This window comes from Ascaphus truei, unplaced genomic scaffold, assembly GCF_040206685.1.
Source record: "Ascaphus truei isolate aAscTru1 unplaced genomic scaffold, aAscTru1.hap1 HAP1_SCAFFOLD_280, whole genome shotgun sequence".
NCBI classification, from domain to species: domain Eukaryota; kingdom Metazoa; phylum Chordata; class Amphibia; order Anura; family Ascaphidae; genus Ascaphus; species Ascaphus truei.
The window spans coordinates 1-15,194 of NW_027455750.1; positions in this window are offsets into that span (position 1 = coordinate 1).

A 15,194-nucleotide genomic window follows, 5' to 3' on the forward strand; every position below is an offset into this window, starting at 1 on the left:
CGGTTGTTATTGAGGCGATACGAAGCTCCCCCGTGTGATGCCCCAGTGTCTGACGCATTCAGAGCACTGCCCTGCACACGGAAGCGCAAGACAGACACATTGACAAGGGGGGGGGGAATAGGCTGCTGGGACAGGGTCAGCAGCAAGAGGCAAAGTGGGACGAGGTCAGCTAAGGACCTCCAATAAGTACGGCCGGGATTGGCTACCGGCATTTGGGCTTAAGGCCCATTTGGGGGGAATCCGATGGTTCAGGCATGGGCGTGCAGGGAAGGTGCGGACCCTTGTACTTGCTTAGTGTAAGCTCTACCTTAGTTTAAGAGGGGGGGGGAGGGGGGGAAATGGGAGGGGGGGAAAGGGGTCAAAGGGACGCAGGTCCCGAAACGCGTCAGAGTTACTATGTACTCCTTTTGACCACTTAATAAACCTTTTTATATCCGATACTGGTTTGCAGCCCCCATTGTTTGCACGGTTGTGCTCCGCCACTGTACCCTATGGGACTACTCTCTGCAATTACGTCTGGCATGACGCACCCACTAATCAAGGACTGAGCTGTGCTTCAAGGGAGTTCCTCACATTGATCGTTTGATTGGTATGTACTTTTGTTTTGCTGGGGTCTATACAGGACCTTTATGGTATATATAGAGATCTGTGTTAGCCGTCCAGCGTAACTAGTACACTCCTATGTTTATATCATCCTAATGAGTCTCCTTAGCTCTTATACATGCTCTAATGCCTTGGTTACATATTTTATTACTCTGAATATGCATGTATGTTCCTAGGACAGCAGAGCCCTGAATATTGGGATAATATCCCTCACCCACTACGGTCAAGCTTATAGGTTTTGGACATGGGGAAGGCGTGGGGAGGGGAGGGAAATCTCCTAGCATAGCCATAACATGGAGATCTTTCTGACAATCCTTAAAACCAGTGTAATAAACGTGAGAACAACTCTTAACAAGCTCAGTACATGAAAAGCATTATAACCTCTCTTTTTGTCAGTCGGTCAAGCTTATAGGTTTTGGACCTGGGAAAAGGGGGGGAGATGGGGGGGGGAGATAGGGGGGAGGGGGAGACCTGGGTTGACAGGTAACACAACAGCACATTGCATTAATGTTTTTAGGTATCATGCTGAACATAAACGGAATACTTCCTACGCTTGCTGGTCGGGGAAGAGGGGGGGAGGGATGGGGCTCTTACATTTAGTGAAGTTAATATCCGAGGATCCTTATGACATTTCTATTTGATCTATGTTGCCCGCCGTGTGCCTTCCTCAGAGGGTTTGACAACGTATTTTATTACTGCAGGCAGCATCATTAGTATGGGGCCGTGCGGCCATATCTTCTGCGGCGGAAGGCAGGCTTATGGGCTTTGGAGCGTGAGGGGGGAGGGGGAAGGGGGGGAGAGAAAAGGGAGTACATTATATTATAACACATACAACTTTTCTCAACTTCAACATTCATCAACTGAGGAACAGGTTTTTTTTTTTTACATAACTCAACTGTGGCATAGGGACGGCTTAGCACTAGATCCATGTGGCCTGCTAATCTAGACTGCCAGTTACTGTAATAGTGTCACTGCCGCTGCTTCCATTATCGAAGTCATTTGGGCTTCCTGTCTTGTGCAGGGCTCATTAGGCAGCTTCCCAGTTAACTAGTATTTCCTAGTCCGGGGGGTGGGGAAGGTAGCAACAGTCGTGCAAACCGAGCCTGGGGTCCATAGTCCTGTACCCGGGCCTTAGACAGATTAAATTTTGCTACTTACAGTTAGTAGATCGCAGTGCTGTTGTCGGAGCATCGCGCTCCCCTCCTATTCCCCCCGCCAACCCCTAAAGCCCAGCCGGACCTCAGCATTCTTCAACTGCCATTCGGTCAGCGTCAAAAGTTATAGTAGCTTCAGCTGTGGGTTGCCTCCGATCGTCAGGGGTCGGATTCAGAAGCTATGCGTCTGGCTGGTTCTGGTGTGGTTCTTGAGCTGTCATGTGCTCCCGTCTTCGCTGTGGAGTACGGTGCTTCTCATCTGTTCTTAGACTGCCTTGGCGCCGCCGTTCTCCTCGCGGGACGGGTGCTGCGTGGTTCCGCGTCCTCCCGGTGCGGTGGGTCTTGTAGTTGCTCCGTTGTCCAGGAAAGCGGCGGGGTCAGACCCAGGGCTTTCACGAATGGGGCCATGTCCTCAGGGCGGCGGATGGTTAGGAATTTGCCGTCATAGCTTACCGTAAGCTTGAACGGAAAGCCCCAGCGGTACTTCACCTCCTCCCGGAGGAATGAGGTCAAGGGCTTCATTTCTCTCCTTCGGTCGACTGTTATCCGTGACAGGTCGTTGAAAATTTGGAGAGTTTCATTTTGGAAAGGTAGTGACTCTTTCCCTCTGCAGGCGGTGATGATCTTCTCCTTTACTGTATAGCTGTGTAATCTTATGATTACATCGCGTCGCCGGTTGGGATCTTCTGATCTGGGAGCTACCGCCCGGTGGGCCCTATCCATCTCTAGGTCCATGTCCTCTAGCGGGCCGCAGAGCGATGTGAACAGTTCCGCAAGATAGGGACGAAGCTGGCCAGGTAAGACCGTCTCCGGTACATTTCTTATGCGCAGATTCTGGCGCCTGTCCCTATTTTCTTGGTCTTCCGGCCCGTCTTTGAGACGGGAGATCTCCTCTCCTAGGCGGATGATTTCTTCCTCGGCTGCTGTTTGTCTTGCCAGGGACTCCTCCAGTCCACCTTCCAGAGTCGTTGTCCTCTCTGTTAGGCCAGACATCTCCTGTTTAATCTCCGCTACTGCTGCTTTGATTTCTGCCTGCAGGGATGTTTGGAGCTTGACATGCATGGTGGAGAATAGGCTCTCCAGGTAGGATCGGGTGATCGGTTCCTCTATCTCCATTTCAAGAGTTGCATGGGCTTTCGTACCCATATTTAGAGCTGCTTGCGGCTCTTGTGAGCCTCGTGGTCCGCCACCCTCTTGGTTTGCTGGACTCTTCTGTGTCGGGGAGAAGAACCGTGACACCGCCGGTGCTGCGGGCTTCTTTGTGTGTTTGGACATGCTCCGATCTCTCCAAGTAATGGGGGTATGTTTTTGAGCCTTGAATTTCTGGTTTGGGAGCGTTATTTATTAAGTTTTAGCCGGTGGGTCTGCGGAGCTCCCCTCCTACACCCCCATTCCTGATGACATCATCGGAAACCCATCCCTTTAGCACATTTTTAATGGATCATCAACATTCAGCATTGTCATAGACAACTTAGGATCTGGCTGTGGTTTTTTTTTTTAGGGAAGCTGTGTCTTTAACTGAAACGGGAGGCGGCCATCTTGGATCCAGATGGAACGCAGGCTGAAACACATGACATGAAGATAGCTCCTACTCAGAAAGCTCTTATTCAGACCACAGCTCTGATCAGACCCTCTCTTCACAGTGGGGGCGCAGGCAGGCTCAGGAGGGATCAGGTAGGGCGCAAGAAGGCGGGCAGCCAATATCTTCAACCGGTTTAGCCAACAAAATAGTCAGTGGGTCCATAGAAATGGACACATCCGTTATTTCTTTTTTTAATAGATTGGATAACGATCCAATATTTCTATTGCCGGACACGTTCACCAAATGTGGACCATATCGCTTCTCTGCCCACAACCCCTCCAGCACAGATCAGACACCACAGGGTAGATTTGCTTCAGCCGCCATGGCGTGAGGTACCAATGAATAAAATTTTATATATATTTTCTTTAGTTGCTGTGCATATGGAAGTTTTTGCAGCAAACTCCCATATATCCTCCCAATCATCCCTGTCAATTTCTATTTTCAAATCCGCTGCCCATTTGAGCATGCAGTCATGATCATGTGAATTGACCAAGGCCTCCAAACTGGCTTTTATTCTAGTTATCAAACCTTTTTGATAACTACCTCTCCTACATAGGCAGCAGAGATGTAGAGGAGCACAGCAGCGTTTCTTGGCAGCATACCAGCTAGTGGATCGCCAAAATGAGGGTAACTCCAAGCAGGGATGAGTATTAAAAGAGTACTTTAATGGTCAGTGCAAAACAGAACAATGGTAGGAGCGCACCTACGCGTTTCGTCCGTAAAGGACTCTCTCAAGGTGGATTATACTCTATGTCCCTGAACCTGGATCCATTATGGTATATGGAATTATCAGTATACTAATGAGCCATCTATGGTGATGCACCATAAACACCACTTACCGCTCATACATAGTGCTTCAAAACAAAAAAGGGAGTAAATTCTAATTTTGGGGACATTTTTGGAAAAAAATTCTGATCTGTAGATATTTAAACATACTAAGGTCTGGTGCCTCATACCTAGTTAGGAACTCTTGGAAACTAGAAAGTTTTCCTTTATGCACTAGGTCGGCAACTACTCTAATATGTTTAGCTTTAATTTGGTCGTATTGTTTATAATCACAGCCTGGGGGGAAATTGGGATTGTTAAAAAGCGGAGTGAGTTGCGAAACGGGAGACACAAGATTAAATTTGCCCTTAGACTTGCTCCAACTCTCCCAGGTAAATCTCGTCGGATCTAGCTCAAACATTTTGGCGTACACCTCCTTAGCCAGTGCCCATAGGGACACTGGCAGAGAAGACGTTCTAGCATATTGGGATTCTATAGCTAACCAACAATATTGTGTTGGATCAGCGTTCCACATCACCACCTGCCTTAGTTGGGCAGCTTGGTAGTATTTCGAGATATCTGGGACACCCAAACCTCCTCTTGTCTTTAAAGCCATCATCACCGATCTAGCTGTTCTAGGCCTTTTACCTTGCCAAATAAAATTAAATATTCTATTTGGGAAATTTTTCATTTCGGATCCCGGTATCCGGACTGGGAGAGTCTGGAAATGATATAATAACCTAGGGAGTATATTCATCTTGACTGATACTATTCTCCCAATCCATGACACCTGATATCCTTCCCACTTTGCCAGATCCCTTTTAATCTTATCAAACAATGGTGGATAGTTGCCTTGATATAGGGAGTGGTAGTTCCTAGACACATTTACTCCCAGATATTTAATATGTGAGGAACTCCATCTGTAGCTGAAATTCAGTTTTGGTAATTTTATCTCTGGATCCGAAAGATTCAGATTAAAAGACTGTGACTTGTCGCTGTTCATTTTATATCCAGAGATTTTTCCAAAGTCTGATAGCGCCTTTTTTTTTTTTTTTTAATAATCTTTTTTCCTTTATTGGAGACAGATAAAAGTTGGTACATTCAGGGGTTACAATCAGTACAGTATTTAACAATCGGATAGGATTAAGTTGACTTGGTTGTGTTCTATGGAGACAGTCTCAATAAAGCCTTTTCTCAGTTTTATGTCAAAAAAGAGATGGGTAGGGGGAGACTCAGGTTGGGGGGGGATAGATGGGAACGACAAAAGATGGGTTGGGGGGGGCAAGTTTCGGGGAGGGTCGGAGGAGGGGGGGGGAGCATTGGGGAGTTCCTCTCTTATTGTCAGTGCCGGGGGGTAAGTGAGGGGAGATGGGTTATTTTATGTAGTTGGGTCTAGTCTGGTGTCGAGATTCCTAGACTTATCCATGGTTCCCAGGTGTTGTGGAATTGTGGCATTTTTTGCCTGAGCATTGCTGTTAGCCTTTCCATGCTCATGACTAGGTTTATTCTGTTTACTACTGTCCTTCGTGAGGGTGCTTTCAGTTGTTTCCAGGCTGCTGCAACTGTACATCTCGCGGCCGTGAGTATGGCCGACATCAGTCTGGCCTCGGGGGCCGGGATGTCCTCCATTGGGCTGCCCAGCACGTATGTCAGAGGGTCCAGCGGGAACTCCAGGCCAAGGGTCTCCTCTAGCAAGCTCTGGATTCTAGTCCAGAATTTCTGGATTTCGGGGCATGTCCACCATATGTGGGCCATGTCCCCTTTCTGTCCACATCCCCTCCAGCACAGGTCCGATGCGCCGGGGAAGATCTGGCTCAATCTACTCGGGGTCAGGTACCATTGAAATAGTATTTTGTATATGTTTTCTTTTGTTACTGTGCAGATTGAAGTTTTGGGGGCTGCCTCCCAGATGTCCTCCCACTCCTCGAGGTCTAGGGGTACGCCCAGGTCTATACACCATTTTTGCATATAGGCATGTGTGGGCGAGGGGAGGGAATTTTCGATTATTCTGTAAATTGACGTAATTAGTCCCTTCTGGTATTCTCTCACTTGGCAGAGGGACTCAAATTTGGTTATAGGGGGGAATTTTGAGGACGCGGACAGAGCTCTGAGAAAGTGTCGTAGCTGTAGGAATGCAAAAATGGGGAGGTGGGGGGCCGCTAATTTGTTTTTGAGCTCCTGGAAGGACAGAGCTTCATTATTCTCCAGCAGATCCGCTACCGTGCTAATATGAAGTTCCTGAAATAGACCGATTTGGGCTTGGGTGCATCCCGGAGGGAATTCAGGGTTCCCAAGTATGGGGGTGAGTTGGGAGGGGGGAGAAGTTAGGCCATATTTCCCTCTGTTTTTGGACCAGATAGACCACATGCATTTCATTGCTCCTAACTCAAATTTCTGGGGAGGTTTTCCTTTATATTCTGGGGACCATAGCAATATAGGGAGGGGGAGAGGGGATATGTAGCTAGCCTCCATTTCTAACCAGCAGGTTGTACTCGGGGGGCTGTTCCAGACTACTGCTTGTCTGAGCTGGGTCGCGTGGTAATATCTGACCACATCTGGTACCCCTAGTCCACCCCTCGTTTTAGCTGCTAAGAGCACTGACCTCGGGACTCGGGGTTTCCGATATTCCATATAAATTGCATTATTTGCTTTTGAATATCCTTTAGGTCGGCTAACGGTATTGGGATTGGGAGGGTTTGGAAATAGTATAACAGTCGGGGAAGGATATTCATTTTAGCGGAGACGATTCTGCCGAACCAGGAGATCTGGTATGTATTCCATGTCTCTAGGTCTCTCTTGATTTGACTAAATAGGGGGGGATAGTTTGTTTTATATAGCATGGAGTACTTTTTAGTGATTTTTATTCCTAGGTATTTTATATGGGACAAGTTCCATCTATATTTGTAGTTTGATTGGAGAAGTTTCCATGTGGCTTCGGGGAGGGATATATTCAGTGCCTCAGATTTGTCCCTGTTTATCTTGTAGTCTGAGGCCTGACTAAATTCATCTAATAATTTGTGGAGATTGGGCAGGGAGATATGTGGGTTAGCTAGGGTCAGAATGACGTCGTCCGCGAAAAGGGATATTTTGTAGTTTTTGTCAGCTATAGTTACACCTGTGATGTTCAGGTCTGCTCTAACTTGGGCCGCCAGAGGTTCTATTGATATTGCGAATAGCAAGGGGGATAGGGGGCAGCCCTGTCTGGTTCCGTTTCTAATGTGGATCGGACTGGATTGTCCTCCTGGTAATTTTAAATATGCCGTGGGGTTCTGGTAGAGTGCTCTGACCCCCTCTAGAAACGGGCCTGAGAAGCCGAATTTGAGCAGGGTTTTGTCTAGGAAGGTCCATTTGATCCGATCAAAGGCCTTCTCGGCGTCTAGACTGAGGATCATGGCTTGAAGTTTGTTGAGATGCACGTGGTCAATGATATTAATAATCTTGCGGGTGTTGTCAGAGGCCTGTCTTCCTGACACAAATCCCACTTGGTCTATATGAATTAGTCTGGGGAGAATAGGGCTTAACCGGTTTGCTAGGATCTTGCTAAAGAGTTTCAGGTCTGTGTTAAGCAGGGAGATTGGTCTGTAGCTACCGCATTGCAGCGGGTCCCTTCCTTCCTTGTGTATAATTGCTAGGTTGGCAGCTGTAATTGTGCCTGGGATCGGGGCTCCTTCTAGGAAAGAGTTGAACATATCGAGTAGAAAGGGGGAGAGCGGCATGCTAAATTTTTTATAATAGGCGTTTGAGAAACCGTCTGGACCAGGGGTTTTGGCTATCTTAAGGGTGCTTATGGCTTGTGCCAATTCCTCCTGGGTGATCTTACCATTTAGGGCTTTGAGTTCCTCTTCCGTGAGAGATGGTAGATTACATCTTGCTAAAAATTGCGAGATATAGTCTACGTCTACTGGGTCTTGGTTGGGGGGGTGGAGATTGTAGAGATCTGTATAATATTTTGCAAATTCTTGGGCTATTTCTTTTTCGATGTAAGTGGTGTGGCCTCCTTTAGTGTGGATTCTAGTAATTTGGCCCCTTGTTTTTATGCCCCGAAGTTTTGATGCTAATAGTTTATCAGCTTTGTTGCCTTTGTCATAAAACTTCTGGTTGGACCATTTAAGTTTTCTCTCCACCTCCTCTAATTGGGATTGTCTTAGTTCGGTCCTAGTTTTTTCAAGTATTCTGAGTAGTTTCTTGGAGGGTGACTTTTTATGCTGGTGTTCCAAGGTAGTTATTTTTTCAGTTAGCTCTTTTTGCATTTTTAGTTTCTGCTTTTTTTTATAAGATGCTAGGGAGATTAGATCCCCTCTGATTTGAGCTTTGTGGGCTTCCCACAGTGTTGACGCTAGGGGGACTGACCCTTTGTTTTGTTCAAAGAACATATTTAGTTTGTGTCGAATCGTATCTACTGTTTGGGGGTCGTTCAGTAAGGTATCATTAAGTTTCCAATTATAGGAGGTGTGTTTCACAAACGGGAGAGTTAGGGTCAAATCTATCGGGGCATGGTCAGACCACGTTATTGGTCCTATATTGGAGTGGGAGGACGCCTGGAGGACATTTGTGGAACCTATGAAATAGTCGATCCGCGAGTATGATTGGTGCGGGGCCGAGAAGAACTTATAGTCCCTCTGGCCGACGTGCTGGGCCCTCCAAATATCTGTGAGGGAGAAACTTTTTAAGACCTCTCTAAGTTTTGTCGCTTTTTGTTGGGTCTGGGCTACATATTGGGTGGACGGTTGGGTGGTTCTATCCTGATCGGGGGATAGGGCCATGTTGAAATCGCCAACTATGAGCAACGAAGCTAGAGCTGATTGATCAAGGGAGTCTAGCAGGACCTGGATAAATTGAACTTGATTTTCGTTTGGGGCGTATATATTTATTATAGAAATAGGGTTTCCAGAGAGGGAACCTTGAATGTGCAGGTATCGGCCATCTGGATCTCTGTTAATCTTGGAGAGGGCAAATGAAACACTGTTCCTTATTAGAATGGCTACTCCTCTTTTTTTAACCTGGGAGGAGGCGTAGTAGGCCTGGGGAAAGGTCTGCTTGAATGTGTTTGGGGGATCATTAGAGTTGAAATGTGTCTCTTGTAAGCATATGATATCGCTCCGGAGTTTTTTAAGTTCCTGGAGTGCTAACTTACGTTTTTTAGTTGAGTTGAGTCCTTTAACATTTAGGGAAGTGATTTTAATTGATGACATTATTGTGGGGTCGTGCTTCCAGGATTGAGAGGCCTGGACCCCGTATTTATCCCATGACGGGGGTTGGTTTGTTTATTATTGGGGGGGGTCGGTTGTGGCGCAGCTTGGTTCGTGAGTCATTGTGTCCTGAGGAGCTCGGGGGTGGGTTGGGTGGGTGGGTTTTGTTGGACGGGGGGAGGAAAGGGGGAAGGGGGGGGCACACAAGAGGAAAGTAAGAAGTGGGCTTTCTGAGGGCCCATTTGTTTTTCCCTGTGGCATCTTCGTGTCCAGGGGTTGAGGGGGGAGTCCCCGGGAGATCTTTCCGTGACGTCGGTCGTGGAAGACTTCCAGGATTGGAGGTCCGGCACCCTCCACTTAAAGATTGGCAGGTGGGGGTGAGGAGGGGGGGGAAGGGGGGTATTGAGGTTGGGTATAGCCTTGGGAAGAGATTTGTGTTCTCTAGTTTGAGGAGCTTTGTGGAGGTGGGGGGGGGGAGGACAGGGAAGGGTGGGGGAGGTGAGATGGTTGGGGGGGAGGGAGGAGGAGGGGGGGGGGAAAGTGGGGTGGGGGGGAGGGGAAGGAGAAGGGTGGGGCAGGGGAATGGGACATTAGGGTGCAGGGGAGATCAGGGATATCTCCCATGATTTCCTCGCAGTTCCCTTCGTAATGATATGTCCTTTATAGGTTTGCTTTACTAGGCACCTGTGTTTAAAGTGCTTATCAGACACCTGTTTCACTCTGTCTTAGCCATTGCCTCGATGGAGTGAGATTTCGGGTACCAAGCGCGTGTGTAGGTTTTCTACTGTGCTTTATCTGGGCAGGGGGGGTAGGGTATATGCGTGGAGGGAAGGGGGGAGGGGGTGGGATAACGGGGGGGGGAGGGGGAGAAGGGAGGGGGGAGAGGATGTGGAGTAGGCGGGCTGGGTGGGGAATGGTGGGGGGAAGGGGAGTGAGGGGTTGGAAAGGGGGGAGAAGAGAGCTTTGGGTTTAATGATCATTGGGTTTAATGATTACATCGACACTTTTCATTGCAGTACAATATACAGATTACTGGATTACATTGTTAGGCAAAGGCTTAAGGAAAAAAGGAAAATCACAGCAGTGTGTATCTCCAGACATTCATTCCCTCGTTATTCCTCTTTGTAAGCTTGGGGAGATCATGGGTACCTTTAATGAGAGCGGTTCTCTTTTCGGTGTGTTAGTCGGGGGGGCGGGGGGGGCAGGAGGTTGAGGGGAGGGGGATGGGAGGTTGGGGCGGAGGGGGGGGTGTGTGAGGGGGGGTGGGGGGGGGGAGGGGAGGGTGTGGGGAAGGGGGGGGCGGGGGGGGAGGAGGGGGGGTAGGGGGGCTTATCTCTCTAGGCGTAGTTAAATTTTTCAACTTATGGGAAATCTTTTTGGCCGTTTGTGAATGCTGTAAACCCTTGTTATGAGTGTTTATTACTCATTCTTTAACCAACTGTGGGTCTTTGTTGCCCATTACTAGGCATTATATCGGTTGCGAATTCTGTTCTTTCAGGGGGCGGGGGGGAGGGGGCAAGGGGAGATATCTGGACACACATTTGGGTTTGCATATCACGTTGTTAGGGCATCTCCTATATGCGGCAGTTCGCGACCCCATGAGGGGTTAATTGAGTTCTTGCCATTGATCGGGGCCTCAGCAGTTCTAGGGTCCCAGGTGTATCGGGGGGACGGACAGTGGGGGGGGGCGCTTGGGTGAACATCCACGGTACCTTTAGGGGTTGTCGGGGGGGGGGGGGGGAGTGAGTGGGAGGAGGTGAGGGTGTTATTTTCATACGACCTGTCTCTTGGTGGTTTCAGCTTGGGAGGGAGGAGAGGGGGAGGATTCCCTTGCCCAAAAGGAGTTCAGGGGGCCGGCGGCCCTGTCCACGCGGGCGCCTCGGTGCTGGGTCTCCTGGCTTTCGGGATGAATGGCCGGGGGGGAGAAATAGTATGAGGGGGGGAGGTAGGGGGGGGGGCTTCTTTTTCTCTTTTTTTTTTTTTCCCCCCTTCTTTCCCCCCCCCCCCCCCCCCTTGGTGGAATTGCGCCATTGCGCACGTGCGGGCCTTGTCGTCCTGATCTTGGGACTCGTTCCTCGAAGCTATTGACGTTAGCGACTTCTCCCCGTCCCATGGTGGGCCCGCTGGCGGATGAATCTACTTTGCTATCTCAGCGGAGATAGGCCCGTCATCTGCTGGCTTGTGCTGGGGCTCCGGATGGCTCGGCTCGGGGCGGGCAAGGTAAGGATAGGGGAGGGGGGGAGTGAGGGGTGGGGGGGAGGGCAATAGGGAGTGGGGGGAAGGGGAGGCTTGGGGGGGGGGAGGGAGGGGGAGAGTGGGGGGGGGGCGGGGGGGACTGGGTTCTAGGGGGGGAGGGGGGGGGAAATTCCCGGTGCTTGTGGGAAGGAGGGTTGAGAGAGGGTAGTGCTGGAGGGATAGACTAAGTGGGGCGAGAGGTCAGTGTGGTATGGAGGTTTGGTTGAAGCACGCGGGTCAGCCATCTTGTTCTTGCGAGGCAGGCTTTGTTGCTCCCTGGGTCTTTTGGCTGGCGATTCGTTCTGACGCTCTTGGTGTTTCCGACGGGTCTGCTCGTAGTGCTCTGGGGGGGCTTCTCTCTCTCTCCCCGTCTCTTCGGCTGGGGACTCCTATCGCCTCGAGGAACTCCTTGATGTCGTCAGGATCGGTGATGGTGAAGAACCGCCCGTTCCTCGGGACAACGAGCTTGAAGGGGAAGCCCCAGCGGTAGGGGATTCCGCGATCCCTGAGAATTGCCGTGAGGGGTTTCATCCCTTGTCTTTTCAGGACGGTCCATCTGGAGAGGTCGTTGAATACTTGAATCGTGTAAGTATCCATTTTGATGCCGCCGTCTTTTCTCGCAGCTGCAGAGATCTTTTCTTTCGCCGTGTATGTGTGGAACTTCATAATGACATCCCTTGGGCGCTTTGGGTCTGGCGATTTAGGGCCAAGGGCTCTGTGCGCCCTGTCGAGTTGGAGCTCGTGTTCTGTGAGGTCAGGTACCAGCTTTAAGAAGACGTTTTTGAGGTAAGTTGGTAGTGATTCTGGGGGGACCGTCTCGGGGATACCTCTGAACCGCAGGTTCTGCCTGCGGTCCCTATTTTCGTGGTCTTCAATGGTGGATTTTAGCTCGGCAATTTCGTGGCCCATTCGCGCCATGTCATCCTCCAAGTTTGAGTGGGAGTCTGCTATCGTTACCATTTTCGCCTCCACTTTGTCTACCCGTGAGTTCAATTTATTCACATCCTCTCTAATGTCCCTTAAAACCTTCTCGAGGTCTTGAGTGAAACCTTTCCGCATTCTGAGGAGTAGGGCTTCAAAGAAAGCCGGGTTGAGCTCTTGCTGTTGTGCAGGACTGTGCTGGGGCATATCGGCCGCCTCCGCGGCGTCCTCGTGTTCTTCGTCGCCATCCTGGATGTTTGCTGCCCGCTCCATCTGTCTCTGTGCTGGGTGGAAGAACTTAGTTACGGGGTTCTGCGATTTCCTTTGGTTCCTCCCCGTCATGCCTGGGTACCTTAGGGAGGCTGTTAAACACTTTTGGGGGAAATTCGTTCGGTTTGGAGTGCTGTTCTAATAGCGTTCTGGGGAGGGTGTCGGGAGTTCTCCTTTTACCCGTCCATTCACGGAGGATGGTGGGTTGTGGCACTCTGAGGCTCAGGCAGTAGGGCCAAATTTTTGGCAATTGGGACAGGCAGCCGTGTACCCCTTTAAGGGGAGATATTCCTTTAAGATGGCCGCTTCCTCCTCTGCAGCCACGTGGTGGGACCAGCAGTACCTTCAGTGAGAGGGTACTCTCCCTGTGCTCTCCCCTGCCGGGATCGCCTGATGGGGTATGGAGGTAAATTTATTGATTGTCTCGGGGGGGGGGGGGGCACGCGGTCACCGCAGCGGAGTGTTGCTGCTCAGGCTTCCTCGTGGGGCTATGGGAGGCTGCCGCAGACGCGCCTCAGTCACCGCTCACGGGGGGAGGGGGGTTTCCCCGAACACCACAGGGAGATCGGGCACCGCGGGACACCCGGAGCTTAGCTCCACCGCCCCTCCTACCTCCCGCTCCGCTTCTCCCGACGGCTCCTTCGATTTTGTGTGTGGGGCAGGGGGAGACTTCCACCGGGGGTCGGGGCTCCCAGGAGGCCTCTCAGAGCGCCGGCAAGCCCACTCCAAATGTCAGGAAAAGGTGAGTCCTGTGCGCAGCTAGTCTTTGGGGTTCTGGGCTGTGAGGTTTGGGGGGGGATTTGTTTATTTTAATGCTGTATCTTAGTTTATTCGTTGGAGGGGCCCTGGAGCAAGTCTCTCAGGCAGCCATTCCTCGTGACGTCACAGGAAGTCTCCCTGATAGCGCCTTTTGGAACTTGGTGTCCCCGTGTTCCCACCCTGAGCCTTGAGGTTATAAAGTTTAATATAAAATGCGGTAAATTCCTCCGCTATTTTCTGTTCGTTATAGATTATTTCTCACGATTAATTTTTTATCGCTGTGATCTGGGAACGCTTCTGTATACCTCTTAGTTTGCTCGCCAAAAGTCTGTCAGCCTTATTGCCCTTGTCATAGTATTTCTGACAAGTCCATGTAAGAGCTTTTTCTACTTCTTCCATTTGGGCTTGTTTTAGCTCATTCCTGGCTGCGGTCAAGGTTTTATAAATCTTTTTCGAGGGGTTGGGTTTGTGCTGTTGTTCCAGCTTAATTATTTTAGTTGTAACAACTAGTGACATACACTGGCGACACACTTTATTCGAGCTCGGCTAGTCCCACGAATTCGGGTATGCCCGGGTGTATTGAGGTTTGTGACTGTATTCTGCCCGAGTGCATTGAGGTATTTTCCAGGCAGGGATTGAAGCATTTTATTCCCGCTGGCTGCAATACTGCACAGTATATATATATATACTGCATTACAATTCATGAATTTATGCCATCTGGTAGACACGCGAAGCATTGCAGCCTATTAAATTCTAATCATTATCATTTAACAGATCAGCCGCCCGTCAGCCAGGCATGAACCCAGGCTGGGAAGGCAAACGCAATGGGGCTTGTCAGAGGTGAGGAGCGGCGCATTCCAGGTATCTGCCAGGTACATACTGGGTATTTGCTCGAATAAAGTGTGTCGGTGCAGTACCGCTCACCTCAATATTGAATACCAACTCTATGATAGGGATGACAGACATACATATATAAGGAGACAAAGGATGCTCCTAAAAAGATCCCACTTTAATGCACAGCAAAGCCGAAAATAGTCCACAGGTATAGTAACCCACTAGAGTAATGGTAAGGCTATAAGGGTACAATTAAGTAACTGCTCCCAACACTGTGGGAGGACAATTACCACTAAAATGCCCTAGGGCAAAAATAATAAATGATTTATTGATATTCAGAAGTCGACGCAGTAACACAAACTCAAAATAACCCTAAAAACAATTAAAACATAAATCACGGGTGAGGCAGGGTAAGGGGATATTATTATAAGATGAATTCCCAAATATTAGTGTATGTCCCCTTACCAGTACCAGGTGGTAGTGTGAGACACAATGGTAAATACAAATGATAGGCAATAGAGAATGCTAGAGCCTCTGGTCTCAGGGTATGGTGGAGGTTGCACTAATCATTGCATGCTGTGATTGATCTGCTCAGTATCAATAGTTGGATATCACACTGACAGTAGGTAGTGATGCATGCAGAGTAGTGAATGCAAATAAATGTGCCACTGTCATATATCACAAAACCTATATAGGTACTAGGTCACATGATCAATGATTCAGTAAATCATTAGTGCACATTATACCACATTATATAAATGAACCGCGGCATGTGCATCAAAAACCGGACCTGATATATGCATAAACTACCTCTGCTAGGCAGTTAACAACTCGAACAACCCCACACAAACTACCAGGAACAGTCTCACCCGTGACTCCTCC